Source organism: Equus przewalskii, chromosome 13 (assembly GCF_037783145.1).
Source record: "Equus przewalskii isolate Varuska chromosome 13, EquPr2, whole genome shotgun sequence".
In the NCBI taxonomy this organism is placed as follows: Eukaryota; Metazoa; Chordata; class Mammalia; order Perissodactyla; family Equidae; genus Equus; species Equus przewalskii.
Genome location: NC_091843.1, coordinates 48,084,960 through 48,110,672, shown reverse-complemented (window position 1 = coordinate 48,110,672; position 25,713 = coordinate 48,084,960). Strand labels below are relative to the sequence as shown.

Below are 25,713 nucleotides of genomic sequence, written 5' to 3'. Positions count from 1 at the left end.
AATTCTATAGAGTCAGGCAAGGGAGAGGTGACTAGGGTAGAATTATGGGGAAGGATTAATGAGGGGGTGCTGGCTGCGCACACTGCTTCACTGTTCTCTCAGGCACCAGACTGAGGAGTCACTGAGTATTGCCTTCAGGACTGTGCTTTTATAACTTAAAACAAGCCTCTTTAAACAAATCTGCATCAGGCAATGTGTCAACACTTCATTGGTTTCAATAGAATTAGTTTTCTAAATGCTCTTTTCTGAAGCAATTTTTGTACTTGAAAATGCATTACAAGGAACATTTACTATAACTACAGTACAACGATCTAGGATATGACAAGTGGAGTTTTAATCAGCGCAAGCTGCAACACTGAGCACGTTCCACTCCGATCCTCCCCTCCCCCTTGGCATCAATGTTAATAAACCCAGGAACTTGAGGTTATTTTCACTGGTATTTGCTGTAAATAATAGCCAGGACCTTAATTGTGTTTGCCCAGAATGAACTAGGCTAACAGCCTTCTGAAGACGCCCAGGCAAGTTCTGATTTAATAGCCTTACATAACTCAGGCCCTTTATGGACCCCACGCCAAATAAACCCTGAGATGGTTCTGCTGGCTGAGAGAGAACACACCAGAGCCTGAGCAGAGGAGGAGAAAGCACACGTCAGCCCGCTGCCAGACCTGCCCCGGTCCACGTCAGCACAGCTAGAAGTAGCCAAGAGTTACTGAAAATTCTACAGCCCCAATTCTGACATGTTCTGCAGGACATGCTCTCTTGGTAGGATATCTATAAATATGTACAACATGAGGGGCTGCAAAATGGAAAAATATTTCCTTTGTACATTCTTCTCATTAGCCTCAGCATGTGGTTTTCTCGCCATTTAAAAAAAAACTTTGTCTAAAAGGGAAATCGAGAAAGAATATGGTCTTTCAAGTGCTCTAATAGTTCGAGATTGTGGGTCCTATTGTAAGAAGTCATTTAACCTCATTCTACCGCAGTCTCCCCTCTCTCTAAATGCGGCTGGAGTGGGGGTGGAAGGGCAGTGGCCCCTGGGCCTGTGAGGCGTGACAGTTTGCAGAGTGCCGTGGCGATAGATGTAGCCTACGTTACTGTGCGTCAGGATGTCCCAAGGATGTTCTCTTGGACTTGCTGCAAACAGACAGTAGAGACAAATGGCCTGTCTCCTCCTTGTTCCTTCTGAGGTGTCTCATCCACTTAATCTTCAAAGGACGCAGAGAGTGCAACCAGAAGTGTCATTTGGGGTCACACATGCTTGGGGCAGGATCCTAGCCTTTCCATGTTTGCTAGTTGCATACACTTAGACTAACTCCTTAACTCTTCTAGGGCTCAGTGTCCTCATCTGTAAAACTGGCTCGGGACCTGACTTTGCTGGTTGCTTGAGGATTACAGATAATGATACCAGCTGCCTAGGATGGTAAATGCTCCACAAGCGCTGGCTAATATTATTGGTCCTGTGATGAGTTCAGGTGGGAAACACACTACACAATCAACATTCATTAAGGAGCACTTAGCTGCTGGGAACTGTGAGAAGGCTGAGATCTGGTTCCTGGCTGAGAGGACCTCACAGCCTTCTTGGGAAAGTAGGCAAGTATACACATGGTTCCTGTCAAACACGGGGCGTGCCATAATCAAGCTAGACCCTGCTTCCGGTGGAGCAGGCGAATCTGGCCGTGTTCTACATCGGCCTCCTGTAGGGGAAAACAGGAGTTTTCAACTTGAGGCAGGTAAACTGGCAGGACTTCTTTAAATCAACAGTCTTAAAAGGGATCTTTCCTCACAAATTAGATTTTAGCAAATTCAGAGAATTAATTGAGTGGACATTTTCCCCATCATTTTATTTATTCATTTTTATTAAGATTGTATTTGTTTTAGAGAAATTTAAGATTTAAAGCAAAATTGAGAGGAAGGTGCAGAGATTTCCCATATACTCCCTGCCCCCACACATGCACAGCCTCCCCCATTATCAACATCCCCCACAAGAGTGGAACATTTACCACAGCTGATGGGCCTACATTGCCACATAGCAATTGACTGAAGTCCATAATTTACCTGAGGGCTCACTCTTTGTGAATGTGGAGAGAAAAAGAATTAAGAAAAGTTCAGTGACCATTGTGCCTGTGCCAGTTACATTAGGAAAGAATCCCGGGACTTTGATCCTTGTGTTCAGTTTATACTCTTATAACTGGCTCTTTTCTATGATTTAATGTGAAAGTATAGCTTTGGTTTATTTTTTTATCTCATCTGAAGATTGGACTGATGTTAGCATTCTTAGTAAGAAGGCAAAGTGGCTAGCTGCTATGGTTCAATGAAAGCACTAGAAGGAGAAAACAGAAGATCCTCGTGAAGTACGTGTGGTCACCAAAACATTAAAAGTCCTACCCTGTTCTACAAAACTCCTACTTGATTTGATACCCCCAAGTGCCAGAGGGCCTGGGATGGCTCAGCTCTCTCCTGGACAATTTTGCCGTCTGATTCTGATTACCACCTTAAGAACTTTTAATCATTAAATACTCCTGATTCTTCCGGAAAATACCTGTTTAAATTGGACCAACGTGATCTGGGTAGACATTTAGAGACCAAAAATGTAAAGTTTAATCATCTGTTTGGATATTCTTGGTGCCTTTACTCTCTGGTTCCTTCTCATCGAGGTTTTCCTTGATCCCTCTGTTGAAATTGCAAACCCCTCCTTCCTCTCTCTTCCCTGCTTTATTTCTCTCCCTAACATTCTGCATATTTGCTTATTTTACATCTTCTGTTTCTCCCACTAGAGTGTAAGCTCCGTGAGGGTAGGCATCTTTGTTTTTACTGCTGAATCCCTGGCTCTTGGAACAGGTGCACTTGGCACATTGATCCTGTGGGGGTTAAGGGTTGTTGAATAAATTAGAGATTTATGTTGTGGTTATAAAAGGCTGTTAAATGTTATAAAAGGTTGTAAAAGGCGAGGCTCAGAGAATGGTCCTGAATGAGAAGGTTGGACGGGGGGATTTAAATTGCTCTGCACATTTCAGTAAAGGGAAAAGTTTAGTTTTCTTCTGGCAGTTCCAGAGGGTAAGAGAAGAGTGAGGAGACTGGATTCAAGGAAGAGAATGTTGGGGAAAACATTCCATAGGGTGTATTCCCACTTGACCTGGGGCACCAAGAAAGAGATTTCCTGGGGCAGAGAGTGGTCATTGAAGACTGATTTCTGATTTTCAATTTGAAAGTTGTACTTTGAACTGTGATATAATTAGCTTGTCATCTTCACACCTCATTAAATACAGTGACTTATGAAAGCAAATTAAAGTTTGAGAAAATTAAAAATTATATATTTAGAAATGATAGAGGGTAGAGTTAAGGAAAGAGAACATATAGCAAAATTAAAAGAGAAAGAAAATATGAAAGAGAAGGTGAGACCTAGAAAATAAATTCAGAAAGTTCAAATTTCTCTTTTATAACAATGAGTATATAAGACAATGCCTTCTAAATTCTGAGAGAAAGTTTTTTAAAGCTAGAACTATATATCTAACCAACACTTTGATCTAGTATGAGGTATAAATGAAGACATTTCAGGCATGGTCACAGAAGCGTCCTCTCACACAGTCAACCTGAAAAATATACTTGACAGTATGCTCTAGAGAATAAAGGGGAAAAACAAGTAATAGGGAGACATAAAATGAAAAAAAACGGTGGAATTAACCTAAGAGTACACAGGGAAGAAATGCTAGGATGCTAGATGGGTAGCATTAAAAGCACAATGACTATCTCTTTCTTACATTCAAAATTATCTTGAACGTTATTTGTTCCATTACATATTCTCTAAAGATGATTTTTAAAATATTACCTTTTTTTTCTTTGTGAGGAAGATTGCCACTGAGCTAACATCTGTGCCAGTCTTCCTCTGTTTTGTATGTGGGATGCCACCACAGCATGGCTTGATGAGCGGTGTGTAGGTCCATGCCTGGGATCCGAAGCTGTGAATCCCGGGCCGCCAAAGCAGAGCATGCAAACTTAACCACTACATCACCTGGTCAGCCCTAGAATATTGCTTTTAAATTAAGTACAATAACAATATATATTTATTTTGAAATGTTTAGAAAATCACACACAATCCCATCATTTGTCTAGACCTGTTAACTTTCTGGGAGAATATCTCATGTTTTTTCTCTCTCTCAATCCAGAAATATACCTTGTTTAAAAGTGGGAGCATTCTGAAAAACCTGATTATAATGGCTTTATTTTATTCCATTATAAAAGTGTATCATAATTTAACTATCATCCTGTTATCCAATTGCTATTATAACAAATGCTTTATGTCAATCATTGTTACATTTCTTATTTATTTCAGGTAAATTCTTAAAAGTGGCAACGCTGAGATGAAGCTTATGAATATTTTCAAGGCTTTTGAAAAAACACAGGGAACTTTCCTCCTGAAAGCTTGTACCAACACCTACACTGCAGCGTATGAGAATACCTGTCCCACCATGCCTTTACTGTCCATGTGCTGCTATCAATACATATCAATTAGGAAAAATGGGTGATTCCCTAGGGACAACTCAGACCAAGAGAAAGGAATTAGGTTCCAGCTCTGAGATTTAGCTTAAAGAGGAAAAAAGCAAAGCAACAAAGAACAAAATTCTTATCCCCTTGGGCTGCCCCAAAGGAATTGGACCAGAAGTCCATACAGGGGGCATCTATTTGAAGCCTCCTGGGTCATTATTTCACAAATCTTCCTTTGCACAATGGACTTTTTTCTCCTCTTACTCGCATGCTCATAAACTCTTAAATTACATTTACCTTTACTGGGATATAAAGGTCAGATGTAATTTACCTAATAGAACCAACTGATGGAAATCTATACAGAGGAAGAGATAGGCTCGAAAAGCTAAGAACATTTTGTCCCTGCCTCTGTGCTGCTCTCAGCATGTTTTAAATATGACCCAGCATTTGTTAACGGATACCACATGTCACCATCTTTAAATGACCTTATCCATCTTATCACCACAATTTCAAACTAAGAAAAAAAACCTCCATCACCAAATGATCCTGAATGGTCCTGTGTGTCATGTCAGCCATCAGCAGCATTGACGTGGTCAGTAATTCTTGTAGATAATTTATCATTTACCAGATTATACGGAAAATAAAAATCTCTTGAAAAACATCTCTCTCAATGTTTGTTTTCGTGGCTCTCGCTATAACAGTAGTGAAAAGAGAGAAATTATTTGATTAATTTGGTCCTTCTAGAGAAGCAAATCTGATCATTTGCATCTGGGAACGGATCAGGAGATCTGTGTTCACATTCCTAACTCTACTCCTCATGAGTTCTGTCCCTTCAGAGGGAACCCGATTTCTCCCTCTTGCTCTCAACTTCATTTATCAAATGAGGCAGATAACATCTTTTTACCTAATTCTCAGAATTCCTTTAAGGATCAAATATATTTTAAAACTTGCATTTAGTAAGTGTTATGTTGGTGTTAGGAATAAGGAGCACACCTAGGCCTCAGAGTTTTTTTCTTTTTTAATTATTTTTTTAAGCTTGGATTAGTTCAGTTGTTTTGAATTACTACTAACAGGCCAATAGAAAAGACTAAAGCCAGTTTGCCTACTACCATTGACTTTTGTAGTTTTTATCTATTTTCTGTTACTATTTTAAGAATTTTAAGAGCAATTTGACTACAAATATGTTCGAATTTATCGTATTTTATGAATGATAAGCTTTTTTTTCCTGGCCTCATGGATGGTTGTCTCACTAGCCCTCCTCTAATTTATTTTATTGCCATGTGAACAGTTAAGGACTTTTAAACCAATTTGACTAAAGAGACTAACACTTTTTTTATGTTTCTTTTTTTTTTTTTTAAAGATTTTTTAATTTTTCCTTTTTCTCCCCAAAGCCCCCTGGTACATAATTGTATATTTTTAGTTGTGGATCCTTCTAGTTGTGGCATGCAGGGTGCTGCCTCAGCATGGCCTGACAGGTGGTGCAACGTCCGCGCCCAGGATCTGAACTGGCGAAACCCTGGGCCGCCGAAGCGGGAGTGTGTGAACTTAGCCACTCGGCCATGGGGCTGGCCCCCTATGTTTCTTACAATTACTATTTATCAAATCTCAACATTTCATCCAGAATAGGTGTTTTTTTCCCAGCTAATTTACAAATCAATACTAAACAATGAAACACAAAATTATATACCATATAAGGACCTAATATGATCTTCTAGAAGTCTGCTGTTTCCTTTCTTTCAAGGACAATTCCATCAACCCAATCAATCCTATGGTTGTCCAACGAGAATATCACTGATTTCGCTGTGTGACAACATTGGCACTGCCTTCAGTACCTTTTCAAATTTCCTTTAAAAAGCCAAAATGCTCCAAAAACATTGGTTACCTATGTGAAATTTAGTAGAGATTCTGTAAGGCAGATCCCCTGGAGTAAAACCATGCGTTCATAGGGAAAAAAACCAACCTCCTGAAAGACAATTTTGCTACCTTCTGTTTCTAGAGCTGCCCTTTGTCCACCTCACCTGCCTGGTCAGGGGCCTCTTCATAGTCTTGCTTCCAACAGCATAGAGCGCTTTCCCTGAAAGGAGTCCTTCTGTGAAGTTTCATTTACCACAGGAGTGGTGGGGAATCTGGGCAGAGAGAGTGATGTTGTGTGTCCTGTGTGCCGAGGTCACAGCAAAGACCTGCCAGACCTTCTGGTTGTAAGGTCTCCATGCCATGTCCTTCTCCTGACCCAGCATTGAAGTAAAAACTGGGCAGACACTCTCTCTCCATTTCTGCTGGAGTCTTCTTAACCTTCTCCATGAAAACTGATGCTTCTGCCTGAATAGGTAATGACGTTGAAGTATGAAAAAGAAAAGTTTGAAGAACTATTATTATCATTATGCTGGGATATGAGTAGCCTCATTTGGCAGGAGGTTAAGGTGCTCATCCTAGCGTACTAGAAATAGGGATGGGGCCACATTTCAAGAAGACTTGTCTTTCGGCTCTATTCATTGGTACTTGATTCAGCCTGTGGTCTGAATCCCACCGGGGGCAGATATTAGGGCTTTTTGAGCTCAGTCTCACAAAGGTTGGTCTTGCCTCCTAAAATGATTAATTGGCAAAGTGGCATGAATTGGAATGTGGGGAGCAGAAAGAATGGTTAGGAAATGCTTACAGCAACTGAGGCTCCAGGTGACATGGAGTCAGCAGTAATACTGGTGAGTGACAAGGAGAGTAGCAGTGATACTGTGAGAAAGGAGCCAGGAACAAGACACAGATAGAAGACTAGAGGCCCCCACAAATGACTTGATGTAGGAAAGGGCCCCAAAAAGGAAGAGAGTCAAAACGATTCCTAAGTTTTGAACCTGGCTACTGGTGAAAACAGCAGTGAAAATTGGTACATCACACGCAACAGGATTGTGGGAAATGTAATATTTTGCGTTCAGGCACGTTGAATTTGATGTGTCAATGGGTTATCAAATACATGTAGTCTACAAATAAAAATCACTTTATTTATATTTAGATCTCAGCTTTTTGCATTAAGATCGTCCACCATAGCATGCTAGAAATGTTCTGATTTTTCTTTCTTTTGTGCTCTTGCCTGGGCTTATCAGGTTTTCTTGCCAAAATGAAGCATCTGCAGCTTAAGGATACAAGTTCCTCATCCAAAGTAATGTCAGATTTAGGAATGTATGATTTCCAGAACTGGAGTACTAACATCATCCAGATGTTCTTAAGCTGTAGTGTTAAATCCACCCAGATGTCTCTGATTGCATCTAGCTTGTCTTAAGTTCTTTGCTCATCCTGTGTGTTCCGTTCATTTAGTCTGCTATAAATCAGTATAGCTTTGAATTTTTTTAAAGGAAGTTTGAGGCGATCCAATGATATGAATGTGGACAGAGTAGACTTCATAAAGATATTCTCAGATCTCATAATGTAATAAATCAGTGAATATCAAAGAATCGTAGAACTGTGGGACTAAGACGATACATAGGGATAGTCCAGTTCAGTTCTTTCCTTTTAGAGATGAGAAAGCTTAGGTTCTGGGGATTTAAGAGACTTCATGAAGACACAGAACAAGAGAGCGGCAGAGCTAGGATTAGATGCCAGGAGCAGTTTGTTTAATATTACATAAGTGGATTTTGAAAAGCAGGTTGTTTGTTTTGTTTTGCATTTTAATGAAAAGAAAATGTGTGGAAAATAGAATGACTCTGTTCTCTCCTCTCTCTCTTCATTTTTCCTTTTTATGAGGCCATTTCCATTAGCTTATAAATATACTCTTACTTCTTCCATTAAAAATAATAAACATAATCTTTGCTTGACGCCACGTCCCCCTCTAGCTACAGCCCTATTTTTTTTGTTCTCCTTTACAGCACATCTCTTCTATTTATAGAAAAGTTGTCTACGCTCTCTCTAATTTCTCTCCATCCATTCTCTCTTTCTTTTTTTTTATTAAGGCAAAATTCACATTAAATTAAGCATATTAAGGTGAACAATTCAGTGGTATTTAGTATGTTCAGAATGTTGCGCCACCACCACCTCCATCCAGTTCCAAAAACATCTTTATCAGCCCAAAGGAAACCCTGGACCCATTATTGCTCCCCATCTCGCCCTTCCCCCAGCCCCTGGTGTTCTGCTGTATACGTTTACCTATACTGGATAGTTCATATAAAGGGAATCTTACAATACGTGACCTTTTTATAATACGTGACTTCTTTCACTTAGCGTGTTTTCAAAGCTTACACGTACTGTAGCATGAATCAGTACTTCACTCCTTTTACAGCTGAATAATATTCCATTGTTCCATCATCCTCTTACACCTACTCTAAATGCTCTTTACCTCACCGTTTTCAAAAGTGCTCTTCTCAGGGTCACCAGTAAACGCCTTGAACTACATTCTTTGCTTGGGTTCTGGGAGAACATAGTTTCCTAGCTTTCTTCTTGGACCCTGAGGCACTCCGAGGAATCTTTTGCTGATTGTTTCTTATCTCTTATACCTTCACATAGAGTGCTTAATGGTTGTTCCTTGGAGCTTCTTTCTTCTTGATTTACTCTGTTGGGTATCTTGTTTAATACCATTGTTAAACTTTTATTTTCAAAAAGGTAAAACCTTGACTTCCATGCAAATATATAATTAATATGTGTACAATATTTTTATTGGACTCATTATTCAATGAAGGACCAGTAAGATATTAAAACTAGTTCAAAGAACATTTGAGGAGCTATGTATTTCTAGGCAACTTGATACAGAAATGTGTTGTATAACAGTTTGTCTACTCTTCATCCCCAGTTCCTGACAGGGGGCTTTTAACCCTTGGAATCTCCTGAGTGATAAGAGAGTCTTTGTTATTCATGGTGGGCCTCTAGATAGTTCCAGGATGGGCACTGGCCATTCTGGAATGTTGGGGCTTAGAACCAGACAATAACAGCCCAATGTCCAAGGAGGGGAAGGGAGCTGGAGATTGAGTTCGTGGTCAATGATTTGATGAATCATGTATATGTAATAAAACCCCCAAAAACCTCCGGAAACCAAAACTTGGGTGAGCTTCCCTCGTTAGTGCTATACTTTGATGTGCTGGGAGGGTGACAGATCGTGAGGACACTAAAGCTTTGCATTTAGGACACCCTATGTGTCTCTTGATTTGGTTGGTTCTGATTTGTATCCTTTAAAACAAAACTACAATTTTAAGGATAGTGCTTCCCTCAGTTTTGTGAGTCGATCTAGAAAATTATCACATCTGGGGAGGTAATGGGAACCTCCAATTTGTAGCCAGTTGGTGATAACCATGAGCGTCCTGGGAACTCTGGAGCTTGCAGCTGGTATCTGAAGTAAGAGCAGTCTTGTGGAAGACTGAGCTCTCAACCTGTGAAGTCTGCGCTAACTCCAGGTAGTTAGTGTCAGAATTGCATTGCAGAATGTTAAGACAAAGTTTCAGGATTAGATACACAACAGGTTAATGTCTTAGAGGATAATAAACCATAATTTTCCACTGGACAGAAGTGATTTATATTGCTACGAGACAAAATTCTGTAAATTAGCATGTAAATTCTGGGGCCTTAAATAAAAATCTTAATACTTTCTATAGAATCATGGCTTGCAACATTTTATTTCTAGCTTGTACCTCAGCCCTGGTCTTTAGACTAGTACTACTTGATTGTCTAATAAGTGTGAAAACTTAATACATCCAGAATCGGAATCCCAGTCTTCTTGCTCCAAATATGCTTGATCTGTATTCTGACCAGTCTCTAAATGGCCTATTGATCCTTTCCATTACTCATCTTTGGCTCCTCTCTTTCTATCCCATTTTGTATCCAATGTGGCAACAAATTTTGCTGGGTTCTACCTTCTAATTTCATCCTGAATTTGGCCAGTTCTCTTCACCTTCTCTGCTAACGTGTTGGTCCAACGCACTATCACCTCTTTCTTGGATTATTACATTAGCCTTCCACTTGGCTCCCTGATTTGTACCTTTCACATATTTCAGTCTATTTTCAATACAGCAGCTGTAATAATCCCATTAAATCATGAATCAGATCATGTCAAACCCTACAAATGCTTCCCATCTCATCAGAGAAGAACCCAAAATCCTTGCCATGGTCTGAAAGGGCTTTGTGACCCAGCTCTCTGTTAGCTAACTTCATTTCCTGCTACTCTCTGCCTTGCCCTCTCGACACCAGCCACTTGGCCTTTTTGCTGTCCTAAATATGCCTCATGTTCAATCTTACTGTCTGTTCTTAAAACACTCCTCCTTCATGGTTTGTAACCTCACCTTTTTTAAGTCTGTTCAAATGTTGCCTTGGCAAGACATTCTCCGAACACCGTATTTAGAACTCCATCCCCTGTCCACACGCTTTCTACCCTGTTCCTCACTCTGAATTGTTTGTCTTTATGGCACTTAACACCATGCAACATGATATGTAAATTACTTATTTTGTTTATTATATGCTTTCATCCATGAGAATATAAGCTTCATGAGGACAAGCACTTTTTGTATTTGCTTGTTTTATTCACCAAAGTATCCTTAGTGCTTAAAACAGTTCCTGGCACATAGAAATTCACCAAATGCTTGTTGAATAATGAATTACGACATATTGATATTATTGAAAAGTAAAGAAATACATCACCAGCAATTTTATATGCAAATAAAAGCTGTCGATCACAGTAGTTTGGGGCAGCTATATAGTCATTTCCATGGTTTGGAATTGATTTAAGAGCCAGCTTGCAAGTCATTAATAATGTCAATTTAATTACTCTATAGTTACAGCTCATTTTGGATCCCAAACTGAATTACCCATCTTGAACACCACCTTATTCATCAGACTTGGCTCTGGTAATGACATGGTGATAACAGCCATTTGTTATTTTCAATAATCTTTTCCCTTAGTCAATAATTTTTCATTTGCAAGTAGCAGATATACACTTAAACCATCAGGGTGATATAGTTTGTTAATATACTAATTTACATTATTTTTTTTTACATTTTGCCCTTGCCAATTTTTTTTTTTAGGAAGATTAGCCCTGAGCTAACATCTGCTGCCAATCCTCCTCTTCTTGCTGAGGAAGACTGGCCCTGAGCTAACATCCGTGCCTGTCTTCCTCTACTTTATATGTGGGATGCCTGCCACAGCATGGCTTGCCAAGCAGTGCCATGTCTGCACCCAGGATCCAAACCTGAGAACTCCAGGCTGCAGAAAGGGAACGTGCACACTTGACCACTGTGCCACTGGGCTGGCCCCTGTCCTTGCCAATTTTTAAAAAAAGGAGTTGGACTTTTGCTTTCCTCTGCCTTAGTGTGGTTGAGTTGCAGGGTCAAAGCAGAAATAGCCTGAAGTCAATTCTCTTCCTGGTTTTTTGGTTTAGAAAGCCTAAACTCTTATGCTAGGCTGACCTAGTATAGGAAGGGTGAGATTGGTGCCATTGAGGAGAAAGTGGAGACAGAAGAGATGAGAAAGGAGCAGAGAATTTTTCTGAAGACTAAGGAAGAGACTGTGCTTGGGATGTCCCAAGCACATCATTATAGCTGCTGTGATATTCTTCAAGAAAGTAACAGAACATTGAGAGACAATGGCCGTATGGTGCTTCTAGGGCTGGTCCTCAGGGAAGAGGGGTATACTGCCCGGTGTCTCACTAAATCCAATTGAAGTAAACAAAGTTGGGCTTCATGAGAGAGAGGAATCAAGAAGTTCTTTATAACTGAGAAAGAAAGAAGTGGTCTGCTCTTCCCTTCCTTCTCTTACTAATCTGCAAAACAGTTCGTATTTAGGATCCTGGGGCAAAAATTTAGGATCCTGGGATCCTAAAATTTGTCAGGAACCAAGGAAATTGGCGATAAGATCTCTCTTTCTGAAGCTAAGTCTTCTTTCCCTTTTTGAAGGCTATCTTTCTCTGCTCCAAAAATGGCTTCCCTAAAACTGGATTTATATCACTTCCCATTCCAAAAACAACTCAGGCAAGCGTTAGTCAAGTTTTTTTTTCAGCATTAGGGCTTTTGAAATTGCTGTTTCCTCTCTAAGAGAGTTGTGAGCAGGAGCTGAGAAAGAAGATAGCAAGTCAGTGAATTTATTAGTAACTTACTATACTTTGGAAGTCTAGTACCCAGAACCCTGTTAGTACTATTTCCCGGTCTCTGGGGCAGAAATAGTTGGGTTTTCAAGGTAAAACTCTCGTCCATGAAAGCCTCTTTGTATGGGAGAGCAAAAAGCTTCTGGACTGAATAGGAAGATGGGGTTGGTTCTTCATTACCAAAGGAAAATATAATTGTCTACTGATGAGACTCTTCCATGAAATGAGTCAAATCTACCTGTGGATCACTAATGGGTGGATGTGGGGCCAATTTATTATTACATGTGAAAGGCTAGATGGAGCAATCAAGACAACAGCAACCTAAGCCTCAGATCTTTATGTAGTTAAAACCAAGGCATTGTCCCCGGATCCTAAATAGAACTGTTTTGCAGATTAGTAAGAGAAGGAAGGGAGGAGTGGACCACTTCTTTCTTTCTCAGTTATAAAGAACTGGCTGTCAACTATATTTAGGGAAAAGAGATTAATCTGACTCTATGACCATAATAAAGACATTAATTATATAAAAATGAATTGAAAATGAAGGAAGAACGGATCCTAGAACTATAGGAAATAGCCACTGTATATTTAAAAAAATGTAGTAGGTTGAAGTTTTATAAGTAACTGGTAAATTACTAAAGTACAATGAATAAATAAACCTGTGTGTACAGTTTTGCACTCTGATTGTAGGAAACATTTTGGTAAATTTATGGAAATTTGCTCTGAAAGTTCATACTTGGGTATGAGTTCTAGAACACCTCATATAACATGAAATAGAATACTTACCTTAGAAGCCTTACAGCCAAAGTGAAAAGCAGGTAAGAAAGTTTATCATAGATTGTTAAGAAAATAAAGAGCTAAAATGATTCAAATATACAAATTGCTCAAACAATAGTTAATGAGGAAACATAGTAATGCTTTCTAAAATCTTTGGACTTTTAAATTAATTTCTCTTTTAGTAATAGCTTAGTATATTTTTATGTATATCCGAAAGAAAAATAAAATAAAATAAATAATTTGCTCTCATTTGGGGATATTTTTTGTTGTTGTTTTGGTCTGTAATTCATTTATAAAACTCTCATTTTCAAAGTAAGAAGACATTTTGTTTTTAAATGATAGTGGTTTGTTTTTCCATGCTATCTATTGCAATCTCGGTCTTTATTATAGCCAGGAAGAGTAAAGGGGTGAAAGTTATCTTCTCCTTGAACTCAATAACTAAATTTACTTTGTGCATCTTAACTTTAATAAATAGTATGCATGAGGGGCTGGTCCAGTGGTGTAGTGGTTAAGTTCATGCTCTCCACGTTTGTGGCCAGGGGTTTGCAGGTTTGGATCCCAGGTGTGGACCAACACACTGCTCATCAAACCATGCTGAGGTGGCATCCCACATACAAAATAGAGGAAGATTGGCACAGATGTTAGCTCAGTGACAATCATCCTCAAGCAAAAAAGATGTAGATTGGTAATAGATGTTATCTCAGGGCCAATCTCCTTCACCAAAAAAATAAATTAATAAATAAATAATGTGCACGAGCCCAATGACTCCTCCAAGTGACTTTACTAATAATTAAACTGCTTAAAACAACTTGTTTGAGATAGGAGTGGAGGCCAGAAGCCTTGGAGTACTGAGGATACTTCTGAGAAAGGGCATAGGGGTATGTCTATAAAAGATTCTGGCTGGTTTGATTACTTGGAATTTTTTATACTTGGAATGCTGGACGAGCTTAATAAACGATCAGGGAATGGACAAATACTGACATTACCAAAAGACATTATTAGAGCCACAGGAATGGTGGAAAATTCTTTCTTCTGCTTATTACGCAAATTATTTTCTCTCTCTCATTTGTACCTAAAGCCAGAGCAAAATTGTAATAATAATGTGAGAAGAGGATGATTTTGTGTGATTTTTGTGAATCCACGTTATGATGGTTTGAGATTATTAGGCGTCTCCAGTGTTCTTGGCATTCAATGTGCTGTGGAAGTGAGATAACCCCCGCTTGCTCTTCCAGAGTTTGAAGCTTAGCACAGGAGAGGGAGAAGCATTCAAGGATTAAGAAATCAGAAGAAGCGGCTGAAAAATGAAATGAAACATCTTTAAGTACTAGACTTGAAGGTTTAATATAGCAGAAAGCTCAATAAACCTGGAAAGATGTCCACTTAATGGCAATGATATAGGAGATGCATAAATTATGATGGACGTAAAGGAAGACTGGTATCAATCTCATTGCCTTGGTAAGACTAAGATCTCTGATCTTTTCCTGACAAAAATCATCTACTACCGAAGTACAAAGGATTGTTAAAAGTTAATGAATTTCATATCAAAGGGTAATGTTATCATGGTAGTATCTGAGGAAAGAAAAAGTTTATCAGTTGGTTTGTTTAATTTTCAGCTTCACCTATTTGCCCAAATTATATGAGTGAGTTGGAAACAAGACACTTGAAGAATAAAATACATAAGCTTTGCATAAATACAGTCACACATGCATACACATGTACCATAAAACAGATATAAAACATTGAATGGACTCTCCTCTAACCACATTGCTTAAATGGTCTAAGATATACCATCAACTTATGGTATTCGATGTGTGTAGTATTTTACCTCTTTCATTCTTTTCTGTTATCCCTAAAAACGTGTTACCCACCATGCTGTGTAAAAAAAACACAGCATGATAATGTAAGTCTTAAATTAGAAACCTGTCAACTCATTTCAAAAATAAACACCAGATTAGGAGCTGGATTTTAAATTTTTGGATCTGTGACTGTTACTCGGCTTAACGGCACAAAAGACTGATTTGTCATTTGCACATCTATTAAAGAACGTGTTATATCTTCCTCTTCATATCTATATCAAATTCCTTATCAGATTTTAAATTCTCTAAAGGTCTCCGCTCACTCTTGTTCATCCTCCTATTTCTTGAGGACTGAGCCACACATACGTGGTCATGAAGGGAATTAAATTAGGAGCAAGTCTCAATGGTATCAGATAAAAGGAACAAGATCCTTCTTGTTCAGAAACTTTCTTTCTTAAACTGAAGCAGGATACTGAAATAAAGGTATAGCCTAGCTATCAAAGTACAGTTCCTATCTTTCGCTTTGAACATAAAAAGACAAAGTTTCCAAAAAGAGCTGGTAAAGAGTGCTTTGGGCCCCTAAAATATTGTACGTGAGGAGTGGGGCAGTAGAATTGACCCTTAGAATGGGCAGATGTGGCAGAGGAGGAGACAAGAGAGCTAGCCCGTGCAAATGTTAAGGTCGGGTTTAATATCATTCTATCCTCGTCCAAGACTGTATTTGTTCTGGTGAAATAATAAGATATTTAATGCATTAATATTTTCACATTTTGTGGCTGATTCTCTTTTCCATTGTCTTTGCTCACCTTTCCACTGAGTACTCCCACCCATTGCAATAAATTTCCTAAAAAAAGATTTTAGCCACTTAACCTCAGCTCTTGTCAGCTCATCTTTGGTGTTTTAGGATCTAAGCTAAGGTTTTGAGCTAACCCAGTAATTTCCTTTAAAATTATCGAAATATATCTTTTCAAATGTGTAAAAGATGCCGCCTTGAAAAGAACCAGCAGGAATTTTAAGTGCCCAAAAGGATAATAGACATTAATAATATTTTATGTCTCTTAAGTAAGACATACATGTAAAAAATTTTGTCAAATTATGACAAAGATAGTTGTCATATTCTCTTTTTAAAAATTCACTATTCTTAACTGTCAATGCCCAACAATTCTGAATCTTAAGCAATAAAACACATATTTATTCTACAAAGAATTATCAAGCAATTCCTCCATGCCAGGTGGCATTATTCTAAGTGCTTAAAATAAATAATTTACTAAAATATGGTCTTTGCTCCAAGAAATGAAAAGCAAAAAGCTTTGGGAAGCTTATCTGGTTATCCCATTCAACAGTGTTGAGTAATGTGTCTTTTGAAGAAATCTTGTTTGAAACAGAAGAAGGCATTCAACTGGCTTACATGGTATTATTTTGGAATTTTGTAAATTCTGCAGGCTGACAACACACATTGTTGATTTTAAACAAACAAGAGAACACTTTCCAAACCAGAACTGAGTTCCAGCTCCTACCCTGCCCTTATCCATGCTTTAGTCAATTTCTCCCAGGGTTCTTACAGTAAAATCAGATGTTACGACCAGATACATTTTAATTGCTCTAATAATTATGTTTCTGTGTTTCTCAAAATATCCGATTCATTGAAACTTTATCCTCCCTCTGCAAAGAGAGTATATATTTGCGTGCCGTGGTCTCAATGCCATTTGAGTACACAGTCATCGTAAATACATTTTCCTGACTATTATCTCCGTTTATTTGGAGGAAATAATGGCATCCCTTAGGCTTTTATTCTCCTATGCACTTGGATCTATAAGAAAATGTGAAGGGGCACTGGCAGAGTAAGGGAAGCCTCTATCAGACTGCTACTTTCTGTTCAAGAGAACCCACTGGAAACTGTACTGGGCGATCTTACAGGAAGCCCAGTATGTGCCGGGGTGTCTCAGCTAATATTTTAATAGCTCTGTGGAATAGTTATAATTCCTGTCATTTTTAGTAAGTGAAAACTGGCTCAGAAAACACACAATTGGGCCAAGTGTGGGTTTGTGTCTATACAAAACCCAATCTAAGGTCTTAAAACCAATACTAAAAGATGAGGATGGAAGAAAACATTTTGCGTTTATTTTGAGTGAATGAGACTCGAGACATTTGTTGTCTCATGCATATATATGCTGTATATGTAAGCAATAAAAGCAAAAGGTTATTTTTTATATTTAAACTTTGCTTCAGAAGATATAAAAATATATCTCTCTATAAAAATAAAGTCTACACTTATGCATTTTAACCATTTTGGGGAAGAAATTATTCTGTGCGTAATAGCTTATCATGATTTGGATGCTTTGCTGAGGCTTAAGAAATTGTTAGTGCCAATTCCAATTTGCTTAGTTCATTTACTTTGCACCTAAGTTGTAAATGAATCATCGCTGGTAACATCAATTTAGTTGTAATTAATCATAGAGGGAAAAGTAGAGCAGTCACATTGGTGCCAGCCATATTAACCGCCTTATCTGATGCTCTTGTGTAATTTCCCAGCATTTTGATGAATATACAAGGCGAGAAATACTTTGGGGGCTTCCAAGGATATTCATAGTGTGTTTGGAAAGAGACTTGAAAGCACTATAAATAGTTGATTGCTGCTTTACCTGAAGACTTTTTTTTGTGGCTATAAGATATATAATTTTTATACATACAGACACACACACACACTTTGCCCTCGCTTTAGATAAATGATGTGTTGATGCTTTCAGAGCAGTTGAAACTAAAATGGAGATTTTATTGAAGTCTTGGCTGCATGTTCAAGGTCAGAGAAAAGTGGATCCCAATAAATAGCAAGTATTGATGTTTCCTATGCAGTCTCTGCCTATCGAATAAATATTTAGCAGAAAATATAATTCTCATTTGCAAATATGCAATATTTGTTAGCTCTTGACAAAAAATATTGATTTTTGCAACATTATAGTCAGAATGTTTACACATATTTACTTATGTCTAACAGAACTTTAGGTGATTTACAACAGACACACAAACAAATAAACCAGACACTGATGTAAGAGGACTGATATAATATGAACTAGTGTATTTTACAGTGCTTTACAATCCCCGTAAATTATGTCTTGTGACTCCCTATGCGTTGTATCAAGGCATTCATTGCTTTAGGGTGAGGACAAATTCCACCTACAACATGGAAGTCACAGTTTAACATGGAGGGTCAAAATTTACCTTTCAGTTCACAGCAAAATAATAGTCTTGAAAGCTGGGCTTCTCAAGTGTTCTCAAGAAGGCAGGCGTGAGGTCTATGTTACAGACTGTCTTCTGGCTTCTCAGTGGTCCCCATGGCAGAGTGGTTGATCAGGTCTTGCGTTGGATGTCCTGGGCTGGTGCTCCCTTCTGGTGACCAGTCCTGTTCAGTGCCTTTGGCATGGCACTGGCATCTACTTCTGAGTTCATGGTCCCTGGCTTGAGTCTAGTCATAAGATCCTGTACCCTCCTTGACATTACCTCAGTTCTCCTCAGGTTCACAAGTTCACACTGTACTTTTCTGTCCTCTCATCAGAGCGTGCAGGAAGATCTGGATCCTGGACACGCCATGCTCAGGCAGGGGATACTGCTGGTGCTATGTTAAGCCCACCTGCTTAGATAGGTCCCTGTTGTTCAGGTGCTATGATGAACTTGGGATCTCCCTAAGAGGGCTGAAAGTTTCCCAGGCTACACCCAAAGAACTGAACCAAACCAAACCAAACATGAAAATCTACCCTGGAATTCCCCCGCTTGCATCTGGATGTTTCTACCCATTCTGTTAGGGCTTTGACCCCAAGACTGGAGGACAGTCACCTTTGAACTTCACTCCTCTCTTTATTCTCTCCTTCTCATTGACTCTTCCTCAAGCCCCAGAACTTCTTTCTCTTTTTACTTCCTGTCTTACAGGAATTTGCTCCACTTCGTGTTCTCCAATTGTCACCATGATACGCATGACAGTAAAACTTTATGATCTCAGTTTCTCAGGCTTGGCACTTAATATGTAGAGGAAACATTTTAGTTCTTAGATAAGCTTATTCCTCTGCATCGAGTCACTAACTTGCAAAGTAGGAGTGGAAGGGAGTACCCTTGAATAGCAGCAAGAACCCTTCTTGGAATACTTCACTGGGACAAGGATACAATTCAAATGTAACAAAGGTATATAGTAAGAGACAAGTCTTTATCCTACCCAGGTCCCTTAGGCACTCAGCTCCTTTCCATAGATATACCCACTGTCTCCAGGGAACTATATCTACACTTCAAGGTATTCTACGCCTGAACATATATGTATATGTACTTTTTTTCTTTTTAAAACACTTGGTAGTATACTAAACGCATTGTTCTGTATCTTTCATTTTTTTTACTCAGTACACATCAGGACCCAGAGAACTGGCTCATTCTTCTTGATGGCTGCATAGTATTCAAATATACAGAAGTAATATAATTTATTCAACCAGGTCCCCCAGTTTGGTTGTTTCAGTATTATTTTCTTGTAAACAATGCTGTAATGAATATCCTTCAATATGGTTTACTTTGAATATATGTGAGTTAATATGTAGAATAAATTCCTAGAAGTAGAATTGTTGGATAAAATAATTTTTTTTTTATCATAGACATGGCCAAAGTCTCTGCAATGAGTTGTTCTGATTTACAGTCTTATCAACATAAATAGGAATGTCTGTTTCTCTTTGCCTATACCAACAGGCTGTACAAACTTGATCTTTAACAGTGACGAGTAAAACATGGTGTCTCAAAGTATTAATTTGCATTTCTCTTGCTATGAGTGATGGTGAATATTGTATAGGTTTTTAAGAGTCTTTTTAATTTTCATTTGTTTTTATCCTTTTTTCCATTTTCCATGAATTTGTTGGTCTTATTAATTTTTAGGAGCTCTTTATGAATTAAGAACATTGACAATTCAGGATGTGCCGTTTCAATATTTTTTGTATTAGTTTGTTATTTGTCTTTTACCTTGTGATGGTGTATTTTGATATGGAGGAATTTCTTATTATGTTGTCTAATTAATCAGTTTTCTATTTTGTTGTTTCTTAGTTTTGCGGCAGATTAGAAAACCTACTCTACTGTGAGACTATAAAAATAGCTCTCCCATGCTATTAGTACTTCTATGGTTTCATTTTTTATGTTGAAATATCTGATCCATCTGGAATTTCTTTTGGAATAATGTGAGAGGCAGGAATTAAATTTTCTTTTCAGCTTGTTACCCAGTTGTATTACCACCACTATTGAATAATCCGCTTTTTCACTTATTTGAAGTGTGAATTTTATAATTTAATATATAATGTAATATAGAAGTATATAATGTTATATTGTAATGATATAAATTATATTATTGTATAATATAATGTTTATTTCTGGAATTTTTATTCATTTTATTAATCAGTTTGTATAATCGTTTATCAGTACAATATAACTTTAAATATTTCAGTAATTAATTAAAGAAAGGATAATGTTGGTTTTTTGTTCATGATATTGCATTTTGAACTTCAGTGATTACAACACCTAATTAACTAGAACAAGTCATACTTCACCCAGAAAGGAAAATTATAAACGACAGCAATATCCTTGAAGAATAAAATTATACCACACGACCAACTTGGAAATTAGTCTCATACATATTTGTCGTCGCTCAATACTGAGCATGGCTCATGTCAAAAGTCGTCAGAGTGGTCTGACAAATATCAATGTCTAAAGTAATGTTTGAGAGAACAGCAACTTGGTAATTGAAATGCTGCTTTCATAGGTACAATCTTTCCACTTGCAACTGTGTTCCAAATGTTGATTTTCTTACCTGGGTAACGTGAGTTAAACTAGTCGCTTTTCATTAGATTGAGTCAGGGACTAAGTAGCCAGAAGAATTTAGCACAGACATTAATCCTCTCTGGAGAATACCAGCCTAAGCTGGACAGATTTTAGGAAACAAGGTCAAATTCACTACAACATATCAATACTGACCAAGGTAAGAAAATGGAGGTTTTACTGCCTAGAGAAAACAGCATTATCACTGTAAGGCATACTGCAATTAGCTTCTTTTTATCAACTAGAGTTTTTATATCTTTTTTTAGGTACAAAATAATAGACATTCATACAAACTTACACAGTACAAATGTGTCTTTGGAGTAAAATGTGAAAGTCTGCCCCTCCAAAGAGAGCATCCAGAAGCAGTACTGTTATCATTTTGGTGAGCACTGTTTGAGAATTCAGCTAAGGGAGATCTTTTTATTTGGTTATGTCTTATATGGTAAAATCTTTATTATTCATTTTGTTTTGCATCGTGATTTTATTACTTAGTTTGGTGGACATCTTCTCATGTCAACACATGGCTTAACTCACTTTTTTGATTTGTGTTCAATTTTGCATTAGCAATGTTCTCTTTACAAAATCGATCATCATCGTTTTAAACTACAGAAATAAACTTTTAGAAAAATTCAGCAGTACAAAAGTGAAATTAATTGAATAGAAAATAAATCAGAAAAACTAATAGCTGTTTTCATTCATCAAATGTGCAAAAATAAAAGGAAAATACAGAGAAACGGCCATTCTCACACATCTCTGCATTTCTTTCTGAAAAGCAATGTAGTTATAGTTTTTGAAAATTAAACATATCCATACTATTTGGCAGAGCAATCTCATTTTTAAGCATCAATACTGCATAGATCAAAGGTCCAGAATGCAAGACATATGTGCAAGGATTTGTATAGCAAAACTCTTCAGCATGGCAAAAAGCTAGAAACGACCTGAAGGTCCATCAGTGATGTAATGATTGACCATATCACAGGCAACAATGATATAGAAGATTGTACTGTTACTTAAAAAGATCTGTTTGAGCTATAGCTACTGAACTAGGTGGATTTTCACATTTTTAAATGAAAATAGCAAGTTGAGAGGTAATGTGATATAGTATGAATTTTTTTTTTTCAAAAGGCATCGAAACTACTCATACTCATACATGTGAAAATAGGTTTGAAATTATACATCTACCAGTTAAAATTGCTTATCTCAATAGTGATATCTTTATTAATAGCAATATGATTTGGTGATGTGATTATGTTTTCCTCTAAAATTTATACACAGTGGCCAACAAGCATGTATTACTTTTATAATTAAAAAAAGTGAATAAAGAACACTTAAAATGGAAAAATACATGATTGGATAAACAAGTTTTATAGAAAACACCTTTCCATTGTCATATAAAGTTTAATGATTTTAAAAGGAGACATTTTGAATATTGTACAATATTCTAAGTATCAGAAGTAATAATAACGGAGTGGTATTAGATGATGCTCAGTAACATATTGACTTTTTCTGTCCAGAGATCTAGAATCTTGCCTTGATCTCAGTATCCCTTCTTCCCACAAGGTCCCTGGAAGAGAGAGATATTCAAAGAAGACTAAGAAAAACATCATTTTATTATTAACTGGGCATCAGCCACAACACCAGTGCGGTAACCCCTGAACTCATCTCCCCATCCATGGCCTCCCTTTGCTTGATCCAATGGAGGCCTAGAGCCCAGAAGCAAAGCAGGCAGAAGACAAGCCACGCTACATTTGTAAGAGTACATTAGAGGATCAAGACTTAGTACTTTAAGAGTACAAAAAGATACCTCTGCCCAAACAAAGGAAATAGAGCTGGAGCAGAGCTTTATATAGGTTTATTTGCACTTCCAGTGTTTCATCCATTAGAAAACATGGCTGACCAGTGTCTTGATATTTATCAGATTAGTGCTCTCCCCTCTTGGAAGAAGGGTTTCTTGCCCTTGACACTCATTCATCTTTGAGTAAGAAAGAGGAGAAAGAAGAAGGAAGAAGAAAGGATTTCCATTCCTCAGATGATTCAGGTTAAAAACAAACAAACAAAAAGGACATAATCTATTAAAAATCTAAAGGAACAATTGGAAAGAGATAGAAATTAATCTTCAACTATTTTTTTAAACTTTGGGGGTTCGTCAAAATAAAGGCCATATTTTTTCCAACCACTTCTAGGTTTCTCAAACCATCTGTGTTTCAAGGAGAATTTAGTTCATGTGTTTTCAGTTAATTTACACAACTCATCAAAATGTTGACTTGTTATTCTAGCTATTTGATGTCTCAGAAATCATGCACACATTTTAATATATGTTCAAAAGTCTTTGCTCCATTTGGATAAGGAAGTCATCATTAGCTTGCAGTAAACAGAACCTGGAAGAGCTTAAGTCTGATTCCAAAAGGAGAACTAAGGAAATTCCAAGGGGTTTGAAACTTGGCAAATCACTTTCCACACACATGGTTACAAAATCTTTAAAGAGATAAACACAAGGGATGACCAAAAAAACATCAAAATCATCACAAGCATAAATAGAGTTTCTACAATATGAAGATGTTTAGTCAGGGGATTTGCAATATATGTCATATTAACTCTATGTGCCTTAAATGAAAGAACTTCAAGGTCAACATAAACAGCCCCACATTGGCCCATGTGAACCAAACATTGTGCAGAAGGCAATAGGCTAATTTTTCCACAAAAAAGGACAAAGAATATTCTTCTGAATTTTGATGACCCAAAGACCTTCTTTCAAGTAAAATGTATTAAACATGTGTCTATTAAAAAGCTCCTGTATATTCGTATGAGTAGGCTGGAAATAATTTTTCTTTTCTCCTAGATGGATATGTTTCTAGACCAGAATACTTGAGTAAAAGTTATCATAGATTAATGTTTGATTGTGTAGTTTTACACCTGACTAAACCTTCAGTTAAATCTGAACCAATTTTCATGGTATTTACACACACAGTTTTAGAGCTGTTTGAGGCAGGAACCGGCCTTTTGTGACTGAAGACAGGAAGAGGTTCAGAGACTACAAACCACAGAAAGTGTTCTGGGGCAAAATCGCTTGCAAGTATGAAGGAAACCAATTCATGTCCAAGAATGGACTGTAGAATGAAGCAGAAGATTCAAGATTCAGAGAAGCAGATCAATAGGAATATGAAATAGAAATGGATCAATAGGAACAGAAAATCGAAGCGGATCAATAGGAACACGAAGCTGGAGGGATTGGAGCAGCCAAGAGGTCAGGGAAATGTTCTGGGGTAGTGTGGGGAGTGGAGAGGGCAGAGACAGAACCAGAGGTAGAACAAGGGCTGCTTTGGGACAATTCTCTTGATCACTGAGCTCCTTGAGTGGTTTGGCTTGCTTTACTGTTCAGGAATAAATTCATAAATAAGAGAAGTATCAAGGGCAGAAGGAAACATAACAATCATCTCATTCAACTTTGTAAATTCTAACCCTTCATTTTTATAATTGCGGATTTTGTTGCTCAGACTGGATGGGTAACATTTTAACCTAGCTGTACCCCAGCTGGTGTCAGAGCTGAGAGGAACAGTGGTAGTGCCTCTCCTTACTTCTGGTCCAGAATTCTTTCTATGCACCACATCCCAAGTGAATTAGTCATTTCCTTTTTCTTTCCTTTCTTCTTCTTTTTAAAGTTTCTTTTTTTCCACTTGCCTCATTCACTCCCACTCTAACTCAAGATTGAAGTAGAAGTGACAAAATGTCACGCCCAAAGCTCAACTTGAATTATTTTCAGAGAGGGTCACAGCAAAGCATGTTTGTTTTGTGAAATTTCAAGCTTATTCTCAGCATATGGTTTCAAAGCTGTGAACCAACCTTGAACCTTGGGAGCTGTGAGTCGACAAGATGGGACTAATATGAAAAAGAAAAAGAGGTTCAGAAGACTTGTTGAATGTCAGTTCTCTTTCTAAAAAGAACATTTTGGTGAGTTGAGTGTAAATGAGTCAGAAACACACGGATTTTATTTCCCTTGCCATATGCACGGGTTTAAAAATTAATGGAAAAAAGGGCTCGGCACAACATGTTTTAAATTTTATTGGTCTTTTTTTTCCTTATGATCTCTAGAAGATGGAAGCTGAAGAATGAAGAAGACAACTGAATCTAAAGGCATCATGAGTTTTAAATGTATATACAACATGTGACACTTTTTTAGATGGAGTAGTAAGGACATCCAGTCTGTGAGTTCTCATTCTGAAAGCCTTGTTATACTTTTAGTGTTTGACCTAATTATTTTACTAAAAGAAATTTCCAAGTAGGTTTTTATCTGAATTTATTGTATGAGAACAGGAGACATGGCTGTGAGGAATCCATTTTATCATAAGGAATGTGATGCTTGAATAAAAGTGTGTAATTGGGCAATTAGAAAAAAAGAGATTGCAAATTACTTTGTTTATCATTTTAAGGCTTTCCAAAAAAGAAAACAATCTACTGGATGATCTTTTATATAGATCGTTTTATCTGCCTCAGACATTTTACTTTGTGTAGAATAAGATAACTAGGACCTTTGTAGAGTTCTGATTATTTTTATCAAGAAATATAAACGAATATTCCAGGATTTTCATAATCTGTTTTTATTTTTGCTTTTTTTGGTCAACTTGAGGAATATTTGATAATTATTAATATTATGTGAGTCCTTAGTTAAATTCTCCTGTTTTGTTGTAGGAATACTCCTAAGTAGCTTTATTTGGCTATGTTTATTTATTTATATAAGTATATATTATATATATAATTCTATATTTAAATATATATTTACATATATTT

The 25,713-nt window shown here is 37.4% G+C and overlaps 1 long non-coding RNA gene across 1 annotated transcript; it reads left to right on the top strand.

The window, feature by feature from the left end:
- Nucleotides 1-9,374: 9,374 nt before the first annotated feature.
- Nucleotides 9,375-25,322, top strand: LOC139075398 (uncharacterized). Its single transcript, XR_011525773.1, has 3 exons — nucleotides 9,375-9,503; nucleotides 21,195-21,310; nucleotides 22,489-25,322. It is a non-coding gene; the product is annotated as an uncharacterized lncRNA (long non-coding RNA).
- The last annotated feature ends 391 nt before the right edge of the window (nucleotides 25,323-25,713 follow it).